Source organism: Pseudoliparis swirei, chromosome 9 (assembly GCF_029220125.1).
Source record: "Pseudoliparis swirei isolate HS2019 ecotype Mariana Trench chromosome 9, NWPU_hadal_v1, whole genome shotgun sequence".
Classification (NCBI taxonomy): Eukaryota; Metazoa; Chordata; class Actinopteri; order Perciformes; family Liparidae; genus Pseudoliparis; species Pseudoliparis swirei.
Genome location: NC_079396.1, coordinates 8,703,965 through 8,710,519, shown reverse-complemented (window position 1 = coordinate 8,710,519; position 6,555 = coordinate 8,703,965). Strand labels below are relative to the sequence as shown.

Below are 6,555 nucleotides of genomic sequence, written 5' to 3'. Positions count from 1 at the left end.
ACAATTGACAATCTCTTTGTTTCACAATATATTCTGACAGACTCATGTTTGAGAAAATAAGTGTTTACTTCATCCTTTTGCAGACAAGAAGGGGACACGCAACATCAAAATATGTGTGTCATGCAAAGCCAGCATTTATGTTGCATGTAGAACATGTTCTAGATGTAAGGCACAACAGCCACACAAGGACAGACTGGTCAAGGAGAGAAATAAATTTGCAGCTGAGGAAAAGGAGTGGAAAGAAAGAGTTAAGAAAAACGGCAATGGCACTCATGTGTTAGACTCCAGCCTCAAAATGGTAGGTACACAATTAACACAATTCAAAATACTACAGAGATGATTTACTCCCCCCCGCCCCCCCCCCCCCCAATAATAGTCATAGCTCAATAATGTGGCTTATAATAAATCATGTTGATTGTGAATTCATTTTGTTTGTGATTTTGGGCCAGTCTGTACGTTTAACACATTTATATCATATTGATGAGCATTAAAATCTAATTGAAAGTAGATTGAAAGTGACATTGACAGTACTACAATATACTATCTATTTAATTGTGTTGTTAAAGCACATGGATCTTCATACTTTTCTGCTGTGAAATTCAGGTGTAATTTCAGGCTTGCATTTACTTTTTTGCCTTTCAGTTGGACCGGCTTGCTGCGTTGGGGTACTTTCCAATTCTGCTTTTGGGGAAGAAACGGAGGAACAGCTACAGCGCTGATGTCCTCACCAGCATACAGATGAAGCTGAATGACCGATTGGAGGAGAACCTCAAGGACATTTTTTCCAAAATTGTAAATTGTGAGTATTTCAGTCACTGGAATTGAATGTTTTGAGACTAATGTCTATTTATTTGTTTGAAAATCTAATATTTGAGATTATTATTTCTTCTTTATTACAGTGCACTTCAAAAGGCCACATTTTGTGACAAGAAGATTCCAGGAAAGAGCAAGGTACAAGTAACCTGTTATGTTGGACAATTAATACTCTTTTAGAAACTGGGGGAAATGAAAACTTGGAGTTATCAAAAAATAGCTTGTTAATTAGAAGTACTTAATGATTGGCATGAAGTCAGTCCGTATAATGTGTGCATTTCTTTTCATTGAAGCCCCCAAAGAAACTCAATATGTGGTGCTTGACATCGTTCCTGTGCCTGTGGATGGTGCCAATGTGGCTGAAGAGACAACAGAAGACAGAGGAACCAGGAGAGAAAGGTATTCCTATTGGCACGAACGCATCACTGTTGTTGTAACTGTTATTTGTGTATTGTTGAATACTGTCTTTGAACTCCTCTTTATGATTGACACAGCGTATATTGTTGATACTTAACTTGCACTCTACTTCTGCTTAATAAATCTGTTCACAATAAGGTGCAAGTGTCACAGAAGACATTGAAAGTCAAGATAACGGCACGAGGACCACAGGTGTGTTCGAAACAGATTGTCTTAGTTTCTTACATACATGTATCTACCAACTGCAGTTGTTATGTTTGTAAAATGTTACATTCTGATGTGACACTGAATAAGGTTTTCCAAATTGGGGAAGCCAGAACATTCAATGCAGACTATAGAATTGTTATGTACTGACAGTGTAAAATCTACTTTATATAGCACCACAGTGAACATTTTTAAGTTTGTGATGTTATTTTCTGATTTTAGCCCTGACAATGGTTTTAAAACCAAAATGTTTTAGATTATAATCCTATATGTCTGATATACAGAAAGTCACAGCAATGCCCAAAAGGACGAGCAAGAAGAATGCACTTTTTTTGAAAAACCTGGACAAGGTTTGTTATGCCATTTGTAAATAAAGTGTAAAACAGATACTATGGTATTAACTGTGTTAGGAAATGCACACGTTTTTTAATGCACAAGTTTTTCCTAAACTGTTATAAAGTTGTTGAAATGTAATATTTCTGGATTTAAAACATGTCGGAAAAAAATTTGCTCTTAACATGTTGCCATATCTCCCACATGCCTTTTTATATACAAAGAGGTACATTAATTAAATGAAGGATTCAGCATATATTTTTGGGAATTTACTCTTGACAAATGTTTCTCTTTCGGGGAATTTGTCACTGCAGGCAAGAGTCGTAAACGAAAAATTCGAAATACAGGTATGTTTTGAAAATATTGATATTTTAACTTCATCCGACTGAGTGCACCTTTCTAGTTGTTACTGTTTCGGAATAATTCCACAAGTGATAAGGCTTCGGGACCCCCTGCTACCACCTTATCGGTTTAAGCGTATGATGGGGGACCCTGTTCATGCACTGACCAACGCTTGTCACTTGTATGCCCCTTGCGTTGGATCCTCGACCCTGATAGAAGTTTTTCAAATCAAACCAGGAATAGTGATTTACTAGTAAGGGCCACTATTGAACCCTAAAAGGTTCCTTCAGCAAGAGAGGCCGTTGTCAACAATGAGTCCGGTCCACGGGTCCGAGGCGGCCAAGATTCGTCTTGAAGTTTTTTGGAAATAAGGTAAAATTTAGGGTCAGGTTATAAGGTTAAGGGCCGGATCTAATAAAGTTTAAGTTTATGATTAGTCGTTAAAGAATTAAGGATGGGTTTTAAATTAGGGTTAGGTTTGGGAGTGAAGAGTTTATCGGTTAAGTTTTGGGTGAAGATTAAGGTTAGGATTAGGGTAAGGTAAAGGTTAAGGTTAGGTTTTAAGATGAGGTTTTCCGGTTTAAGGTTAGGTTTAGAGTTTAAGTGGGTCTCCAGTTTTGAGAAATATGGCCTATGTCCAGAGGTCAGAGATCAGTCTTTTGACCCGTTTTCAGCAGCTCAATACTTCAGATTTAAGTTTATAATTCGTTCATAGTCAGGTGGGTCTCTAGTTTGAGAGATATGGCCTTCATGCCCAGAGGTCAGAGGTCGGACCTTTGACCCCTATTTTAGTAGTTAAATACTCCAGGTTTAGTTATAGCTAGGTGAGTCTCTAGTTCGAGAGATATGGCCTTCATGTTCAGAGGTCCCCGGTCGATATTTTGACCCTTGTCTTACTCGTTAAATACTTCAGGTTTTTAGGACCCAGTTAAAATTCCGGTGGTCAGGTTCGGTTTATAGTTAGGTGGATCTCCAGTTTGAGAGGTATGGCCCTCACACTCAGAGGTCAGTATTTTGACCCTTGTTCTCTAAACACAAATAATTCAAGCTTTAGGGCAGAAGTTTAACCCGGATTATAAGGTTTTCGACTCCTCAGGTTAACCCAAGTTTTTGAGTGATAAGGTTTTAAGTTCAAACCTGTAACCCCCCTGATAGAAGATCGAGGGTCACCAGTTCAAATAAACTGGTGTAAACCAGTCGGAAGCAGAACTGTAAGGGGGGGGTGTCTCTACACCAAGAACCCTCACTCCCCGGAATAGGAGAGCCTGCAGACCTACCCGTCACTCCATCAGGGGAGTGTCAGGAGGTGGGGGCCTAATTTTCAAAATAAGAGATAAATTGAAGGTAAGTATTTCTTTAGGTTATATTAACGTTCAGATCACGTAAAGTTTATCATTGTTAATTGTAAGGTGAATCGACCTCTGTATTATTAGTGCCCCAATGCCCTCCCCTCTACCCCGTTTGTTTTTAGTTAATTAAATGTTTAAGGTAAGTCCGAATTTCACCGTTGTGTAACATTGTATTGGTGTCTGAATAACCATTAATAATGATTATTCAAAAAGCAACCCTGTCTTCTTTTCAGTCCTCCCCCGCGAGACCATTCATCCGTAGTGGATCTCGAGGTCGACGAGTGTTTCGGCCCGCCCCATTACTCCCCATCTCAGGTCCCATCATGTTCTCAGACCGTATAAAATTATCGTGCTTCGTTCCTAAGGTAAGTAACCCTTTGTTTCCTTGTATCCCATAGTAACCCCCCATCCCCCACTCATGTTCAATTATCCCCTATTTAGGGCCAGTCCCCCATTTTTAATCGTGTAACCTTATATTCGTCTAAATTCTACCTAATACCCCTACCCCGACGTAACCCTACTTCCATTTCAGACCTTCCTCGAGGGACAATTCATCAGTAGTGGAACTCAAGGTCAACAAGTGTTTCGGCCAGCACTAGACACTCTCGCCTGAGGTGGCCCTCCCAGGGTGTACAAAGCCCTGGAATTATGTGCCCCAGAAAACAAGGTCTGAAATAGGGTCCCTCCCGCCCCCACCGTTTAATGTTTCCAGTTTTTTCAGATGGACCGGTCCATAATTAGTTTCTCCCTGCACCCAAAGATTTTTCCGCTTTGATTTGCACCATTTACCCTGTGCTTCATAATGTTAATCCCCCCCTCCCTATTCCCCTTTTTTTCCCAAAACCAATTAATTAATTACCCGCTCTACCCCTCGTTTTTTAGACCTAAAATCCACCGACCTATACGCTTTTACCCCCCTATTCAACCTAATCCTCTCGACTAATCCTACCCACCCAGTCTATTTTGAACCAGTCCTTGTGTTCCATACACCGCACAACTCCAAGACTGGTTTTCCTATATACCCCCTTTTTTTTTTAAACCCCCCCATATAACCCAAGGGTCCCCACCTTCACCATCCCTCCCTCACCCCAACACTTACCATAGAGTAGAAATTTCCAAAGAGATTCAATTAGTATGTCCCTCTCGCCTCCCACCCCACTGTCCGCGACCCCGTTTTTACTCATGGTGCAGAAATTTTATTTTAATTTTATTATCCCTATCCCATTAATTTAGTCCACCTAGTCCCCTCATGGGGGTGAACGGGCCCAGTCTTCATCCTCCCCCCATCCGTTATATTACTATCCAAACCTTCTAGTTCTAAAACATCCCTACCGCCCATGCTGCTGGGTAATTTCCCCCAAAATGGCCGTCGTGGGCGTGGCCCCCCACCGCCGCCATTTTAAACCGTATCCTGAAAAAAAATCCCCAAAAAAATAATAATCAGGAAAAATAATCAAACAATCCTATATGTCCCCAAAAAACGTTTTCCTCCCCAGATCGACATCCTATTTGTCCGATACCACTCCGTATACTCCCATAGAGATTTGTTTAAAAATATATATTAGGTTGGAGTCAACCTACCCCTACCATCTCATGAAACCATATTCACAGACCGTTTTCTTTATCTTGTATTGTTTTATTATTTTTTTTACTTTTTTGTAACCCTTAAGTCCCCAACCCCGACCTCCCCCGAGGTAAACCCCGCCCCCCGCCCATCCCCCCCTTTTTTACTACTCTTCCCTCCCCCTACACCCCCTCCCCCGGGTTGTCCTCCTCGGGGTCCTGTTGGCCATCCCTAGTAAGGGTCTGCTCTAAGATATATTTCCTCCAGACGGTCCAGATCGCTATCCCGGTTTCCACCGACCAATGGACCCCATCCCTCGTTGTCTTGAAGCTGCTAGCCTCTATGTTCGGGATGTGGTCCGGGATTTGTTGAATCATCTGGTTCAGGTGGGACATGTTACTCCACTCCCTCAGATTCAATGCCGTGGAAAAGGTAACCATAGGCACATGGATCCTGGCCAAGGGAAAGGTCTCTAAACATGCTACTCGGAGCTCCCCCATCTCCACCCCCACCTGGTTGGTATCCCTAGACGACCTGTCGTTTAGACCAAAGTGCACAATCACTGTCTCGACTTGCGGGGAAGACCGGAGTGTTATTCTTGAGCAGGTAGGTTGCTTGGGCTTCTTAGGTTTCGGGACCCCCTGCTACCACCTTATCGGTTTAAGCGTATGATGGGGGACCCTGTTCATGCACTGACCAACGCTTGTCACTTGTATGCCCCTTGCGTTGGATCCTAACCCTAACCCTAACCCTCAGACAGGAGACCTACTGAAGTACCGGAAGTATGGAACTACTAAGAATAGGGGTCAAAAGACCGACCTCTGACCTCTGAACATGAAGGCCATATCTCTCAAACTGGAGACCTACCTAACTATGAACTAATTATAAAACTGAACCTGAAGTATTGAACGACTAAAAAGGATCAAAAGACCGACCTCTGACCTCTGGACATAAAGGCCATATCTCTCAGACAGGAGACCTACTGAAGTACAACCTAACCTTAGCCGGAAAACCTCACCTTAAAAAAACCTAACCTTTACTTTACCCTAATCCTAACCTTAATCCTCACCCAAAATTTAACCGATAAACTCTTAACGCCCAACCTCATCCTAACTTAAACCCACCCTTTAAAGCTCAAAAAAACCTAACCATAAAGTTGAACTTGACCAGATCCGGCCCCTAAACCTTATAACCTAACCCTAAAACCGGACTGTATTCCTAAAAACTTCAATACGAATTTTAGCCGCCTCAGACCCGTGGACCGGACTCATTTGGGACAACGGTTTTTGTTGGGGGGGGATACACACGAACCCGGCGACATCATAATTATGGATACAAATTACGCGTGCACATACCCACCCCGGGGGGGTCTTAACGGTATCATGCCATATTAACCGGGGGTTGAACTTAAAGGTCTAAATCCGGGAAGGGGGACCATACGATACGGTAATCTGACCCGGGATCTAATCTATAAAATCCATACTGGGTCTGGGAACTTTTAACCCCTTTTGGGATTTAAACATAATTAGGATG

The 6,555-nt window shown here is 42.2% G+C and overlaps 1 long non-coding RNA gene across 1 annotated transcript; it reads left to right on the top strand.

Moving 5' to 3' along the window:
* The first annotated feature begins 269 nt into the window (after positions 1-269).
* Positions 270-1,194, top strand: LOC130200181 (uncharacterized). The gene is made up of 4 exons (XR_008832939.1): positions 270-298; positions 643-799; positions 900-951; positions 1,107-1,194. It is a non-coding gene; the product is annotated as an uncharacterized LOC130200181 (long non-coding RNA).
* Positions 1,195-6,555: the final 5,361 nt, after the last annotated feature.